We start from the raw sequence: 17,286 nt of genomic DNA on the forward strand, positions 1-17,286 counted from the left end.
AGAAATCCAGCCTTGCCCTCATTGAAACAGGAGGGGCAACCTCTCCCTTCCTTTCCCTGCCTTTTTATCCTTTCTTCTCTAGCCTCCTTGCTGTCTTATACTCAAAAACCTCAAAGCGATAGTTTAGATGGTGGGAAAATTCAAAGGCCCAGAATGCCAGGTTTGAGCCTAAATTCTCAAAATCAAAAGCCTTTCTTTCCCTCATAGCTATGACTGCTTCGTGCTGCCTTCATGGACTGTGACTGACAGCAGAGCTCCTCCACTTTTTCTTTTATAAATATGTTAAGAGTATCTAAGGACAGGCAGCAAGCAACAGGAGTTGCTTTATAGAAAACCAACTTCAAAACCTAAAGGAGAATTGTATATTAAAATTGCCTTCTTAAAAGAATCTGTACTTAATCCAACAAGGTGCCACCATATGAAACACGTCTACAGCAATGCTGCTGAGCTAATGTGCACTGCCAGGTTATGAGTCAGCCTGCCTGTCTCACAGCCACGAACCTCTTTGCCCCTCTTCCATCATTATCTGTGGGCATGATGGAGTGAGCAAAGACAGGGCTGTAGGTATAGACCCATCAAATTCTGGGGATCACGAGACAGATATTCCAACTGATGATAAGGTGCTCTCCTCTCACCAGGCAGCACAGAAAGAATTAGAGACATCTAGAATGAAGTGACCTCTGAGGGCAGGTCCCAGTGGTAACCATGTAGGAAAAAAGTCATACTGCTCATGTTAGAATAAAATCAGGATGGGGGACTTAAAAAGAAGAGGTCAGTGAAGAAAGTCTTGTATCACCCAAGGAAGAGACCCTGAGACCAAAATGGCACAAGACTGTGAATGCTAATGCACAACCAGGTGAGCTCAGTCCTCAGATTCAAAAGGAAGACCATCCAGCATTAAGGACTGACAACTGGGACCAAACATCATATTTAGGGCAAAAAGAAACACAGGGGAAATATTAGAAACACTTGAACAAAGATACCAGAGATTTAACCAGAAGATAAAGAATAGTCAAACCACCATCTAATAAGGACAAAAAGTCCAGAGAGCTGAGACTGGTCTTGGGGGCCTCTTTCCTCTCACAGGAACCTACAGTTTCTGAAGGAGGTAGTTGGGAAATTGAGCAAAATTAGACAAACCAATGTTGGAGTTTAGATTCCTATTGTTGCCATAACAGACCATAAATTTGGTGGCTTAAAATGACATGTGTTTTATTATAGTTCTGGAGGTCAAAGATTGGAAATAGGTCTCACTTGGCCTAAAACAAAGTGTAGCAGGTCTGCATTCCTCCTGAAGGTTCCAGGAAAGAATCCATTGCCTTGCTTTTTCTAGCTTCTGGAGACTCCCCTTATTCCTGCCTTATGGCTTTCATCTGTTTCTAAAGTTAACATCAGGGAAACCAAGTCTTTCTCCCACTGCATCGCTGTGTACTCTTTCTCCTGCTTCCTCTTTCAGTTATAAAGCTTCAATAATTCAGGATAATTAAGAATAATCTATCTCAAGGACAGCTAATTAGCCACTTAAATTATATTTCCCTTTGTCATATAACATTACCTATTCTCAGATTCAGGGAATTAAGACACAGCCATCTTTGAAGGGTTATTATTCTGCCTCCCACTGAACTCACCAACAGAAGGGCCTGATAAACAGCTATGTCTTTTTAGGGGACCATGAACAACTGAACCACAAAGAAAGAATGAACTGGAAGAGTGAGCCTTCGTGGAAAGTGGCACCCAGCTTAAACCCAGACTATCTCAAATCCTAAAATTTGGGATTTGATGGATAGAACCTCCAGATACTGAACAAGACTAACTAAAGTCCTTTCTTTTATTTATTCTTTAAAAGATTTTATCTATTTATTTGACAGAGAGAGAGACAGCAAGAGAGTGAACAAAGCAGGGGGAGCGGGAGAGGAAGAAGCAGGCTTCCTGCCTATCAGGGAGCCTGATGCAGGGCTTGATCCCAGGACCCTAGGGACCCACTCATGACTTGAGTGGAAGGCAAATCCTTAACTGACCCTCCCAGAAGCCCCACTAAAGTCCTTTCTTAATGGTGGAAAAAAAAAAAAAGTGGGTCACCTGTGGCTCAGTCAGCATATTTAATCATCTGCTTTCAGCTCAGGTCATGATCCCAGGTTTCTGGGATCAAGTCCCACATCGGGCCCCTTGCTCATTGGGGAGCCTGCTTCCCCTTCTGCCTGCTGCTCCCCACCTCTGCCTGCCGCTCCTTCACCCTGACTGCGCTGCCCCTGCTTGTGTGTGCTCTCTCTTTCTCTCTCAGAAATAAATAAATAAAATCTTCAAAAAAAATGAAAAAAGAGTCATAATTCTAACCTTCAAATTTTTATAAAAAATGAAATTCTGGAGTGCCTGGATGGCAAGCCTCCAACTCTTGGTTTTGGCTCAAGTCATGGCCTCATGGGTCATGGGCTCAAGCCCTGCATGAGCTCTATGCTCAGTGAGGAGTCTGCTTGAAGATTATTCTCTCCATTAGCCCCCTCCCCTGACTTGTTCTCTCCCATGCTCTCTCTCAAATAAATAAAAAAATCTTAAAAAAAATTTCCAAGTATAATTTCATACACATACTCAAAGATAAGCAGGCACAAGAGGAGATTAGACATCATCCAAAAAGAACCAACAGAAACAAGAGTAGGAATAGGCTCACAGGGACTTTAAGTTCCCAAGCTTGCCTTGATCAGGAAGTTAAAGACATTTTGGAAGAGCTAGAAACCTTAAAATGCAACCTAAGGAATTTAAAAACAACAAAAACAAAAGAACACAGACAAACAAAAAAAAAAAATCAAACCTGGAAAAAAAAAAAATACACTGAAAGCTCAATGAATGGTTTAACAGCAGATTTGGTAACCTGAAGAAAAAAAATAGTAACCTAGAAGAAAGGTCAGAAAAAGTTTTTAAAATAAAACACAGAGACCTAAAGGCAGGAAACACAGCAGAGGGAGAAGAGACAGAGAAGACAGAAAGGAAAGGCTGGCATATATATTTCTGGAGCCCAAGATGAAGAAGAGAAAGAATTACACAGGAGAAATATTTGAAGAAGTCATAGCTGAGAACTTAGTAAATCTGACTAAAAAGCACCTACCCACACATCCAAAAACCTGAAATAGGATAAATAGAGGGAAGTTATACCTGAGCACATGGTATGAAAATGCTCAAAACCAAAGAAAATTAAGTCTTAAAAGGAAATTGAGAGCACTTGATACTAGCAGAACAGAACTAAATACTAAAAACAAAGACTTAAAAAAAAATAAAAACAAAATACTTCAAAGAGTAGAGAAAATGGCCCTGATGAAAGGATAAGAAGCAGAAAAAAATAAAGTGCAACAAAATGACCAATATGAGGGTAAAAATGAATGTGTGCTAACTGTATTAAATAATGATGATGTCTTAAGGGGTTCATAAACAGCTTTAATTATAGCACATGACTATAAAAGCATATTAGGTTAGGAGGGAATGAAAAGAAGCTTAAAAAAGAAGTTCTTGGAAATTGTCCAGGAAAATAATTAAAAATCAAAATGCAAAAAAAAGTCAATGCATATTAGATACTAGTAAGTCAAAGATGCATCTTATAATCTTTAATGTAACAACTACAGTGAGAGTAAAGGAGTGTGTAACTGGTGTAACTGCCAAACCAAGTGATAAAAGAATAGTAAATCTCTTGATCTAAAAGAAAGCAAAAATATAAAAGAAAAAAAGGCCAAAAAAAAAAGAAAAAAGAAAAAAAAGGCAGATGTGGAGAGAAAAAGGAAAACAGGCAGAACAAACAAAAATGAAAGAAGAAAACTTTCTTACTCAAATATACCAATATTAACATTAAAGATAAATCAAGTAAAATCATTTATCAAAAATAAACAAATTGTCAGAATTAAAAATAAACTTCAACAATATGATGTTTATAAGAAATACATCTAAAAACATACAAATACCAGAGAACAATGTGAAAAGACAAAAAGAGCTTACCTGATAAAGATTAACAAAAAGAAAGCTAGTATACCTGTGTTAATATCAGCCAAAGTACTTTTAAATAAAAAAGCATAAAAGGTCAATATGAAATGACAACAGGTTTGATTCATTAGGAAAATAAATCAACATCATAAAGGCAATCTATAAAAGACCCACAGCTACTATCATCCTCAATGGGGAAAAACAGAGAGCCTTTCCCCTGCGGTCAGCAGCACAACAGGGATGTCCACTCTCACCACTGTTGTTCATCATAGTACTGGAAGACCTAGCCATAGCAATCAGAAAATAAAAAGAAATAAAAGGCACACAAATTGGCAAAGAAGAAGTCAATCTTTCACTATTTGCAGATGACAATACACTCTATATAGAAAACCTGAAAGATTCCACCAAAAAATTACCAGAACTAATTCATGAATTCAGCAAAGTCACACGATATAAAATAAATGTACAGAAATCTGTTGCATTTCTGTACTCCAATAATGAAACAGCAGAAAAAGAAATCAAGGAATTGATCCTATTTGCATTTATATCAAAAACAGTAAGATACCTAGGAATAAACCTCAATAAAGAGGTAAAAGATCTCTACTCTGAAAACTATAGAACACTCATGAAAGAAATTGAAGTGGACACAAAGAGATGGAAAAGCATTTCAAGTTCATAGGTTGGAAGCATAAACATTATTTAAATGTATATATTACCCAAATCAATCTACACATTTAATGCAATCCCTATCAAAACACCACCAACATGTTTCAAAGAGCTGGGAAAAATAATCCTAATATTTGTATGGAATCACAAAAAAACCTGAATAGCCAAAGTGATCCTGAAAAAGAAAAACAACGCTGGAGGCATCACAATTCTGGCTTCAAGCTCTATTACAAAGCTGTAATCATTAAGACAGTATGGTACTAGCACAAAAATAGACCCAGAGATCAATGGAATAGAATAGAAAACCCAGAATTAGATCCACAACTCGGTCAACTAATCTTTGACAAAACAGGAAAGACTATCCAATGGAAAAAAGACTATCCACTCTTCAACAAATGTGCTGGGAAAATTGGACAGCCACATCCAGTCTCTTCAACAAATGTGCTGGGAAAATTGGACAGCCACATCCAGAAGAATGAAACTGGACCACTTTCTTACATCATAGGTAAAAATAAACTCAAAATGCATGAAAGACCTAAATCTGAGACAGGAAACTATCAAAACCCTAGAGGAGAAAGAACACAGGCAGCAACCTCTTTGACCTCAGCCATAGCAACTCACTAGATACATTGCCAAAGGCAAAGGAATCTACTGGGACTTCATCAAGATGAAAAGCTTCTGCACAGCAAAGGAAACAAAACTAAAGTTTTAGTTTTGTTAGTCAACAAAACTAAAAGGCAGCCTACAGAATGGGAGAAGATATTTGCAAACAACATATCAGTTAAAGGGTTAGTATCCAAAATATAAAGAATTTGGGAAACTTAACACCTCCAAAAAACAAATAATCCAGTTAAGAAATGGGCAGAAGACATGAATAGATACTTTTCCCAAGAAGACACCCAGATGGCTAACAGACACAGGAAAGGTGTTTAACAATGTTCCTCAACAGGGTAATACAAATACGATGAGATACCACTTCACACCTGCCAGAATAGCTAAAATTAACACAAGAAACAACAGTGTTGGTGAGAATGTGGAGAAAAAGGAACTCTCTTACACTGTTAATGGGAATGTAAACTAGTGTAGCCACTCTGGAAAAAAGTATGGAGGTTCTTCAAAATATTAAAAATAGAACTACCCTATGACCCAGCCATTGCACCACTAGGTATCTCCCCACAGGACACAAACATACAAATTTGAAGGGGTACGTGAACCTTTATCTTTATGGCAACATTATCAAAAATAGCCAAACCATGAAGAGAGTCCAAATTTCTATCAACTGATGAATGGGTAAATAAGAACACATACAACACACACACACACACACACACACGGCAATATTACTCAGCCATCAAAAAGAGTGAAACCTTGCTATTTGCAACAACATGGATAGATCTAGAGAGTTTTATGCTAAGTGAAATAAGTCAGTCAGAGAAAGACAAACACCACATGATCTCCCTCACATATGGAATTTAAGAAACAAAACAGATGTATGTATGGGAAGGGGAGGAAACGGAGCAAGGGAAATAAACCATAAGAGACTCTTAACGATAGAGAACAAACTAAGGTTTGATGGAGGGAGGTGGGCAGGGGATGGGATAGATGGGTGAAGGTTATTAAGAAGGGCAATTTTTAAAAAAAGATTTTATTTATCTATTTGACAGAGAGAAAGATCACAAGTAGGCAGAGAGGCAGGCAGAGAGAAGGGGGGAAGCAGGCTTCCTGCCAAGCAGAGAGCCCGATGTGGGACTCAATCCCAGGACTCTGAGATCATGACCCGAGCTGAAGGCAGAGGCTTAACCCACTGAGTCACCCAGGTGCCCCAAGAAGGGCAATTTTTTGATGAGCACTGGGTGTCATGCATAATTGATGAATCAATGAATTCTACTCCAGAAACCAATATTGCACTATATGTTAACTAAGTAAAATTTAAATTAAAAATAAAGGAAAATAAAAATAATTATAAGTTTACATATTTCTAATCAAAATAAGTCAAAATTGTAGCTTACAGAAATTAATAGAAACATAGGTGACATAAAGAAATCCACAATCTTGATCAGGGGCCAAATACCCTTTCTTGGTATTTGATAGAACAAACAGTCAAGAAAACCAGGAAGGTACAAAAAATTGGAACATCATTATTAACAAATTTACTCTAATGGACATAAATAAAAACTGCACTCAACAACTATAGGATGCATAGTCTTTTCAAGGGCAGTCACAACATTTTAAAATATTGATCGTATTCTGAGCCATTAAAGCAAGTAACAAATTTCAAAAATATATTTAGTATAGAATTTAATTAAAGCAAAATCAAAAATAAGAAGAAAATTATTCAAAAAATTTGCTCTGAAATTATGGAATACAGTTCTAAATGGTCAAAGAGAAAAGTGACAAGAGAAATTGGGTAATAAGTTTGAAAATTTAAATGAAAAGGACAGATTGCTAGAAAAATGCAAATTACTACAATTTATAGTAGAAAAAATACATTATAGTTATTTAGCATTAAATAAATTGAGAGATCATTTAAATCTTTCCACAAAAAAAATTTGAATTCAGTTGGTTTTACCAATGAATTTTACTAAATATGTCAGGAAGAAATAACACTCATAAAACTTTTCTAGTGATAAGAATGCTTCCCAACCTATTTTATGAAGCCACTATGAGCTTGATACCAAAATCCAAAACACATTATAAAAACAGAAAATTATAAGCCTATCTTATTTATGAAAGTATTCTTAATAAAACACTGGCAAACTAAGCCTAAATACGTATTAAAAGATAGTACAGGGGCACCTGGGTGGCTCAGTGGGCTAAAGCCTCTGCCTTTGGCTCAGGTCATGATCCCAGGGTCCTGGGATTGAGCCCCGCATCAGGCTCTCTGCTCAGCGGGGAGCCTGTTTGCTTCTCCTCTTCTCTCTGCCTGCCTCTTGGCCTACTTGTGATATATCTGTCAAATAAATAAATAAAATCTTTTTTTTTTTTTAAAGATAGTACATTAGGAAAGTGGATAGAGTTCAAGAATTTGAAGTTGGTAATAGCATTTAAAAAATCAGTGTAATCAGCCACATTAGCCCAAAAGGGAAAAAAGCAAACAATTTGACCACCTCAACTGAAGCAGAAAACCCATCTGATACAATTCACCATCAGTTCATGATAATGCTTCCTAGAGGAGAAGAAAAAAGAAAAAGAAAAAAAAGGATCATCCTTAATCCCTTAATCTATAAAATGTATTCACCTAGAGCCTAAAGAAATATTTCATATAATGGTAAAAAGCTCAAATTTTACTCTTTAAGACTAGTATCAGGGGGTGCTTAGGTGGCTTAATTAGTTAAGAATCCAACTTGATTTGGGTTCAGGTCATGATCTCAGGGTCATGAGACTAAGCCCCACCTTAGGCTCTGTGCTGGATGTGGAGCCTGTTTAAGATTCTCTCTCTCCCTCTGTCCCTCCCTCCACTGGAAAAAAAAAAATACTGGTATCAGGGACAGAATATCTGATATCACCATTTCTATTAACATTGAATTGGAGGTCCTTGCTGTTACAACTGGGTAAGAAAAAGAACCAAAAGTATGAATAACTAAAAATGTAGGAATAATGCCATCATCATTTGCAAACAAAATGATTATATGTATAGAAAATCTAAAATAATCTTCAGAAAACTCGTTAGAATTAATATGTGGGTTTAGATTTCTGGAAATAAGATCATCCATCATATTTCTACAGACTGCATATGCAAACATACATACATATATACATACCTGTGTGTATTGTGTATTGCATTTACTACTTTGAAAATGAACATACATATTGCATTTATACACACATTATAACAAGCTTACAAAATCATTTTGTAGAAATAAATCTAACAGGAATGTGCAAGTTCTTCATGTTGAAATTACAGAGCATTATTGAGAAAGATGAAAGGAGATATAATAAGGGGATATATATATAGATAGATATGAACATATCTATATATATATGAATTAGAGGACTCAAAACTATAACTATCAACTACTTTGTCTCCAAACTTATCAATATATTCAATGAAATCACAATAAAATACCCAACATCTTTGGGAACTGGAGTTGGGAACAAGTTTAGTTTAAAAAAAAAAAAAAGGAAAGGTAAATGGCCATGAAGAGCAGATACTCTTAAAAAAAAGAACAAAGTGAGAGGAAGATCTCTACCAGGTATTAGGCCTTAATCAAAAAGCCACAGTAGTTAAAACTGTAGTACTTGTGTAAGGTTAGAGAAATAAACAGGGCAGAACAGGAGTTCTCCAAACAAGCCATGAATATATATGGTTATCTGATTTATGATAAGGTGGCATTACTCTAGGTAAAGGTTATCTTTTCGGTAAATGATTTTGGGATAATTGAGCATCCATATGGGAAAAGGAAGTGAAACTTGATCCAACCTCTCATCTGCAAAAATCAAATCTAGGTGGATTGTGGTCCTAACTGTGAAAGGTAAAACAACAAAGCTCTTAGAAAATTACAGAATATCTTCATGATATCAGAATAAGGGAAAATTTATTAAACAGACCTCCAGAGGAATTAGTCATAAAGAAAAAGACCAATAAATTGTTTTATAGAAATACTAATAACTTACCTTAATCAAAAGACACCATAAAAAGGGTGGAGAGACAAGCCATAGAATGGAAGAAATATCTTCACAGGACTTTGATAAGAGAGTATATAATTAACCCCTAGAAAATAATTACAAAAAGACAGCTAACCTAGTTGAAAATTAGAGGACTTTAATAGGGATGTTACAAAGTCAGCATCTATGTGAGATAAAATCAAAAGGTGTTCAATATCCTTGGTAAATAGAAAAATACAAATTAAACTACAAGGAGATACCTCTAAATACCCATCAGATGACTGCAATAAAAAGTACTGAGTACTAATGAGGAACTGGTGCAAAGTGAACTCTCACACACTGCTATTGAGTTCAACTGCTTTGGATGACTGGGACCATCTATTGAAATTAAAAAGATGTGGAAGTAGAATGGCCCCTCTCCTTATCAATCCCAGGGGCCATCATGGGGAATTAGTGTTTCTGGTCCCTTCACATTTAGGTTATGGTGGACTAGAAGTCCTGGTTCCTGGAGGAGGAAAATGGAGTTAGAGTGAAATAATTTTCCACCAGGAATCCTGTGACAGGTAACAGTCACAGGCTCCTCACGCCAGAACACCAACAACAAAAGAATGTTCCTAAAGATCATGAGTAGCGAGGGCTGCTGCTACATCACTGGGGCAGGGAAAAGCATATTTGAAATTTAGAGAATGTGCTAGGCCATCCCTGGTGCTTCCATAATGGGTGACAATGAATGCTCAATTATGGCAACCATTGTCAACAACAGCACAGTGACCAAGAGCTCATTGGGAACAAAGGTCACCCTACCAAGCAGACCTAGACCAGCAGATGAGCTGGCTAAGGTAAAGGGAATATGAAGTAGGTGGCAGAGGAGAGTGATCATGTGTATTAATTATGGCCCCAGGACCAACAATTGTCTTATTTTAATTTTTAAAAAGAAATTGTAATGGCAGCCACTCAGAACTACTGACTGCATATAGTCAAATCCTTTCCTTAGTGTGCATTTCAAGACAACAAGATGAATGACAGAGGTTCAAAAAGAAAGCTCAGTAAGAGGGAAGAAGAGATAGCATCTGAAATAGACTTCTGTTTCCTTACTTTTATTCTCTTTGCTTTCCTCATTCTTGCCATACCCTATTTCTAAGTTAATTTCAGAACACAGGGCTTCTATCATTTGGTCCCATGCTTCCTTCAATGGCTCCTGCTTCTTAAGAAATGAGGTATAAATGTCTCTACCTGTCGTTCATTGCTTTGACTAAATGGTCCCCAACTGACCTTTTCTCCAGAATTTGTGCCTGCTGCCATCATCCATCTATATGCTAATCCACATGGAGAACTCACTCTTCTCTAAACACAGCCAAAGCTTTCTTGATACCTTACCCTTATTCAAGCTGTATCCTATGCCAGGGGAGGTTCTTTCAAGCATTCCAAAGTCCATATATCTCCTTAAAAGAAATAGTGAGTATGAAACTCTGCCAATTGTAAAGTGTTACTCAAATGGGAAGTTTTCCTACACTAGTAAAAGTATAGAGTCAACCAAAGAGTCATCCTTCAAGACTCTTAAATGTCCTCTTCTGTAGAAATGATTTTCTTCTATCCTTAACTTCTGAGTTCCCTTCCATCAAGTTGCTAAGAGTCCTACTGACTCCTGCTTAGATGAAAGCAGTCGACGTACTTGTCTTAGCACTCCCTTGTGACTAACCCTTGTGAAGGCAGGGCCATCCTTGCCATGGGCACTCTCCTTGCAGAACTAAGTGTCTTATTCAGGAGAAGAGATTGAGCATGCATAACTGAATTGAAAGTGAATTGAAAGACAAGTACAATATTTATGGGAAAAGCACCCTCAACAAGGAGGGAGATTTTAAAACATAAAGTTCATGACTATAGCTACTGGTAAAGACTTAGCAGCAGGGATTGGCTTAATCTACAGTCAGAAATAACAACAAAAACAAAAAAAAAACAGACAATATATATAGAACAAACATATTCAAGTCACTGAACATTTGGACAGTAATACCTGAGAGGGAAAACAAAGGATGTGAGCTGCTACATTCACCCATTCACTCCAGATTACTGCTTTTAAAAGGCTGTACAGACCATGACAGAGGGCATGGGAACCCAGCTGGTTGATGTATTCCATGGAGGAGCTAGATCCAATAGTAGAGACCAAGAGCTAGAGCTCTCAGTGTAGAGTACCAGGGAAGACAGAAGTGCACAGAGAACCCTGGGAACCTGAAGACAGTCCCCCTCGGGAATCCATCAAAGATGACAGACACACACATGTGAAAGAGCCACTGCAGATGGGAAAGAACAATCTAAGGTTTGGAGGGAGCAGTGTTCTGGGCTCACACACATCCCACAACAGTGCCTGTTCCCAGCACACAGACTAGAAAAAGTAAAAATCCATGGGCACTGATAGAAGACTCAAAAGTGGAGAAAAATTAGCTCTAGAGGCCTACTGCTTCAATTACACCCAACAAACCAAACTATTTTTAGCTACGTAACTGAAGCTCAAGCTTAAGAATATTTATAGAAACATGAAAAGAGGCAGCACCCAGTAAAGTGAACTCCAAATATCTGGCAGGAAAATAAGACCTATCGTGAGAAAAATGAACACATCAGTTGAAACTGTCTTATTTCAATAATAGAGACAGTTATTTGTTTATTGATATATTTACTTATAGTTATTTATTTACTTACTATATCTATTCAATAAATAAGACAAGATAGACTAAAATTCACAAGAGACACAGATGTTAGAATTAGCAGGAAAGGACACTAAAACAGTAATTGTAATTAGAATTCCTATAATCAAAATAAAATAGGGACATTGAAGTTAAAAAAAAGGCCCAAACTGAATTTCTAGATATAAAAACTATAATGTTGGAGATGAAAAATAAATAATATTAGAAATTGTAAAAGAAAAGACAGAGAGCTTAAAGTTTTTTATTTTTTTATTTTTTATTTTAGAGAGAGAGCTCACACATGTGCACACACAAGTTGCAGGGAGGGGCAGAGGGAAAGCATCTTCAAGTGGACTCCCCACAGAGGGTAGAGCCAGGGAAGGCCTCAATCTCACAGCGTATGAGATCATGACCTGAGCTAAAACCAAGAGGCAGACATTTAACTGACCATGTAGGTGTCCCAAAAAGATAGTGAACTTGAAAGATAGCAACAGAAATGATTCAAAGTGAAATCAAAAAGAACAAAGAACCAGGCTCCTGGGTGGCTCAATGGGTTAAGCCTCTGCCTTCCGCTCAGGTCATGATCCCAGGGTCCTGGGATCGAGCTCCACATCGGACTCTCTGCTCAGCAGGGAGCCTGCTTCGCCCTCTCTCTCTGTCTGTTGCTCTGCCTACTTGTGGTCTCTCTCTGTCAAATAAATAAATAAAATATTTTTTTAAAATTCCTTTAAAAAAAAAGAGAGAGAATTAAGAACCAAAGAGAAAAGAACGTCAATGATTTATGGGATGACTTCAAAAGGCATCTTAATACTTAAGTATTTGGAGTTCTCAGAGGAACAAGAAGATATTAAAAAAAACAAAAACAAAAACAACAAAAAAACCCAACTTTGATGGTAATGGCTGAAAAGTTCCAAACTTGATGAAAACCATAAACCTGCAAACTCAAGAATTTCAAGGCCCAAAATGACAAAGAAAATTACAATGTTACACCTTAGTCAATTTATCCAAAACTCACAATTTAAAAAAAAAATCTTAAGAGCACCTGAGTGACTCAGTCAGTTAAGTCTCTGACTCTTGATTTCAGCTCAGGTCATGATCTTGGGGTCCCGGGATTGAGCCCTATGTCAGGCTATGTGCTCAGCATGGAGCCTGCTTCAGATCCTCCCTCTGCCCCTTTCCCTCACTCTTTCTTTCTCTCTCTTTAAAAGAAATAAATCTCTTTTAAAAAAAGAGCAGTTGTGTTATATACAAAGATACAAAAATAAGAATAATGGCAGACTTCTCATTGGAAATAATAAAAGCAAAAAGACAGGTAAGCAACATCTTCGAAGCACTGAAAGACAAGATAACTATCAACCTAGAATCTATAACCAATATAGATATAGTTCAAAAAGAAAAACAAACGTGTTTTTGTAGAGACAAAAGCTGAAAAAAAAAATCACTGACAGAACCACACTACCAGGAAATGTTAAAGTTCTTTGGGCAGAAGGAAAATGGCATCATTTGGAAATCTAGACAAAATACGGAGGTGCACAGAAAATGTTAACTACATGGATACGAATATAAGTTTTTTTTAATTTTATGACTCTCTTTAATATATGTATAAATACAAAAAATAACAAGGTATTGTGTATTTAACACACAGGTAAAATAGTACAAAGGCTGCAAGGCTGCCAGAAAAGAAATAGAAGTATACCACTGCAAAGTCCTTTTATTATTTGTGAAGTGGAATAACATCACTTGCAATAGACTAAAGATGTATCCTATAAACTCTAAAGTAACTACAGAAACAGTAAAACAAAGAGTTATAGCTAATTAGAGAGGAAAAAAAGAAATAGAAAAAGAGAACAAAGATGAGAAAGCAAATATCAATATTATAGTATTAAACTTAACTATGTCAGTAATCACATTAAATCACAAAACCTTTAAACATCCCAATTATAAGGCAGAGATTATAAAAAAGGATTTTAAAAAGGGCAAAACCCAACTGTATGTTGCTTATAAAAAATGGACTTCAAAAACAAAGTCACACAGGTTAAAAATAAAATGTGGGCATGTTAAAGCTACTCAAAAGAAACCTAGAGCAGACAGAGTAAATTCCAGCTCAAAGGATATTGCCAGGGATGAGGAAGGTCACTTCATAGCGATAAAAGAGTCAAAATGCCCAAACAACGAAGCTTCAAAATAAATGAAACAAAATTTGTAGATCTTTAAAGAGAAATAGACAAATCCACAATTATACTCAGAGGTTTCAATAGCCCTTTTCAATAATTCATAGAACAAACAGGCATAAAGTTAGCAAGGACATAGAAGAATTGAACAATATCACCAACCAGAATGACCTACTTGACATTTATAGAACATTCCACTCAACAAAGCAAAATTCACACTATTCTTAAAAGAGCACATTAAGAGAGACCATATTCTAGGTAATAAAATAAGTATGAATAAATTTAACATAGTTCTCTCTCACCACTATGGAATTAAGTTAGAAATCAATAACAAAGAACTCTGGGAAAATGCCCAAATATTTGGAAACAAAATACCACATTTCTAAATAACCTATGGGTCAAAAAGAACTAAAAAAGGAAATCAGTAAGTGTTTTGCACTGAATGAAAATGAGAACACAGATATGTAGGATTCCATTAACATACGGGGGCATTTATAGCACTAAATTCATGCATTAGAAATGAAGAATGGTCCCAAGTCAATGATCTCAGCTTTAACCTTAATTAGAAAAGAAGAGTAAACTAAATTCAAAGTGAGCAAAACAACGTGATGAAGATCAAATTGGAAATCAATGACATAGAAAACAGAAAAGTAATAGTCATTGAAATCAAAAAATTTTTCTTTGAGAACATCAGTAAAACTGATAAACCTCTAACCAGACAGATAAAGAAAAAGAAGAGGGAGAAAAGGCTCTAATTACTGATATTAGGACTGAGTATGAATAAACATTGCCAATAAATTCAGTGAATTGGATGAAAAAGGAAAAACTCTTTAAAAGACACAACTACCAATGCTTACCAAAGAAAAAAGAGAAAACATGATCAACCCTATATTTACTAAGACATTGACATTTGAAATTGCAATTTGATATAATCCTATATTTAGAAAGTCTCAAGGAATCCTAAAGAAAGGTACTATAGCTAATAAGTTCAGCAAAGTTTCAGGGTACAAGAGTAACACACAAATGAGATGTTTCAGTCTATTAAAACGAAACATTCTGTTAAGGAAATTAATAAAGCTATTCTGTTTACAATAGTATCTAGAAAGAGAAAATATCTGGTAATAATTTTAGAAGGTGGAAGACTTATATCTGAAAACTATAAAAACTGAAAATTAATAAATAAAAGAAAAGACAACCTCTGCTCATGAATTGGCATACTTAATATTGTTAAGACATCAGAACCACCCAAAGTGATCTACAGCTACAATTCAATTTCTGTCAAAATCACAACAGCCTTTTTTTGCAGAAACGGAAGACAATCCTCAAATTCATGAAATAGAAGTTGGAAAACTCATATGTCCTAATTTCAAAACTTACCACAAAGGTTCAGCAATCAAAAGAGTGTAGAGCTCACATAAAGGCAGACATATAGAACAACAGAATAGAAAGCCCAGAAATAAACTCTCTCACATAAAGTCAAATGTTTTTTGAAGACCACTCAATGCGGAAAAAAAAATATAGTCTTTTCAATAGATGTGCTGAGACAACTGGATATTCCCATGTCAAAGAACAAAGTTGGAGCCCTACCTCATATCGGGTATAAAAATTAACTCAAAATGATCTAAATATAAGGACTCAGCCATAACATTTTAATTTATTTATTTGAGAGAGAGAGAGACAGAGACAGCAAGAGACAGCAGGAGCTGGGAAGAGAGGAAGAACCAGGCTCCCCGCTGAGCAGGCACCTGGGATCATAACCTGAGCCAAAGGCAGATGCTTAACCAACTGAGTCACCCAGGTGACCCAGCCATAAAATTCTTAAAAGAAAACATGAGGGTAAATCTTTCTGACCTTGGATTAGGCAAGAGTCTTAGATATGATAAAAGCACAAGCAATAAAAGAAAAAAACTGTTAAAATGAACTTCATGAAAATTAAAATTTTTTACAAATGAAAGGACATCATGATTAAAGTGAAAAGATAACCTAGGGAATGAAAGAAAGCATCTGCAATTGTATGTCTAATAAAGGTTTAATATCCAGAATATATAAAGAATTCTTACAAGTCAAAACCAAAAGACAATCACCTATTTAAAAAATGAGTGAAGAACTTGAACAGAGAAATCTATCCAAGGAATATATACAAATGTATATAAAAAGATGCCTAATATCACCAGTCATTAAGAAAATGGGAACCAGGGCACCTGGGTTACTCAGTGGGTTAAGCCTCTGCCTTCGGCTCAGGTCATGATCTCAGGGTCCTGGGATCAAGCCCCACATCAGGCTCTCTGCTCAGCAGGGAGCCTACTTCCCCCTCTCTCTCCGCCTGCCTCTCTGCCTACTTGTGATCTCCTCTCTCTCTCTCTGTCAAATAAATAAATAAAATCTTTAAAAAAAGAAAAGAAAATGGAAGCCAAAATCACAATGAAATACTACTTCATACCTACTAGGATGGTTTTCTTTAAAAAACCAACAAAAAAAAAAAAAAGGAAAATAACAAACATTGATAAGGACCTGGAGAAACTGCAAGACTCATACATAGATGGTGGGAATGTAAAATGTGCAGCCACTGTGGAAAAGACCACTTTGGTGGTTCCTCAAACCTTATGACCCAGCCATTTCACCTCTAAGTATAAACCCAAAAGAACTGAAAACAGAGGCTCAAAGAGATACTTGTACACCAATGTGCACTGTAGAATCATTCAGAATAGCCCAAAATGGAAGTAATCCAAGTGTCCGTCAAGAGATGAATGGATATTGCAAGCCACACTGTGGCAAATGATGGACACTGTCTGACACAAATTGAACTTGCTATCACAAGAAAGTCTGACCTGTCTTAGTGTTCTCCTCCATGAGGCCAACTGTTACATAGACTTCAACAATGTTTCTGCTCTGGGCTTAAGTGCAGTTGAAATGTGTTCTTGTTCAGGTGCATGGGGGACGAAAGGGTGAGGAGTGCCAACCTTCACTAACCACCTGGTCTTCTGAGACATCTCCACTTCATCTTAATCGTACGGAACAGTTAAGCCTCTACTTATTCTGGAACACTTCCAAATGTTTACATAGGAGTTGTTTTTTTTTTTCCAGAGGAAATGACAGTGGATGAATTTGGTCTGTGAATCCTCTTAGAATTACAAGTAGCATTGTGTTTGTGTATGATGATCTGAGGGAAGGTTCCAAATCAAATGGGGGCAAGGGTTTTA

The 17,286-nt window shown here is 36.4% G+C and overlaps 1 protein-coding gene and 1 non-coding gene across 2 annotated transcripts in view; one reads left to right on the top strand and one right to left on the bottom strand.

Moving 5' to 3' along the window:
• The window catches only part of ATP10A (ATPase phospholipid transporting 10A (putative)), a 191,658-nt gene that overhangs the window by 63,699 nt on the left and 110,673 nt on the right, over positions 1 to 17,286 (bottom strand). The window lies entirely within an intron of this gene.
• Positions 16,845 to 16,966, top strand: LOC132000538 (small nucleolar RNA SNORA28). Its single transcript, XR_009399388.1, has one exon. It is a non-coding gene; the product is annotated as a small nucleolar RNA SNORA28 (small nucleolar RNA).

This window comes from Mustela nigripes, chromosome 13 (assembly GCF_022355385.1).
Source record: "Mustela nigripes isolate SB6536 chromosome 13, MUSNIG.SB6536, whole genome shotgun sequence".
In the NCBI taxonomy this organism is placed as follows: domain Eukaryota; kingdom Metazoa; phylum Chordata; class Mammalia; order Carnivora; family Mustelidae; genus Mustela; species Mustela nigripes.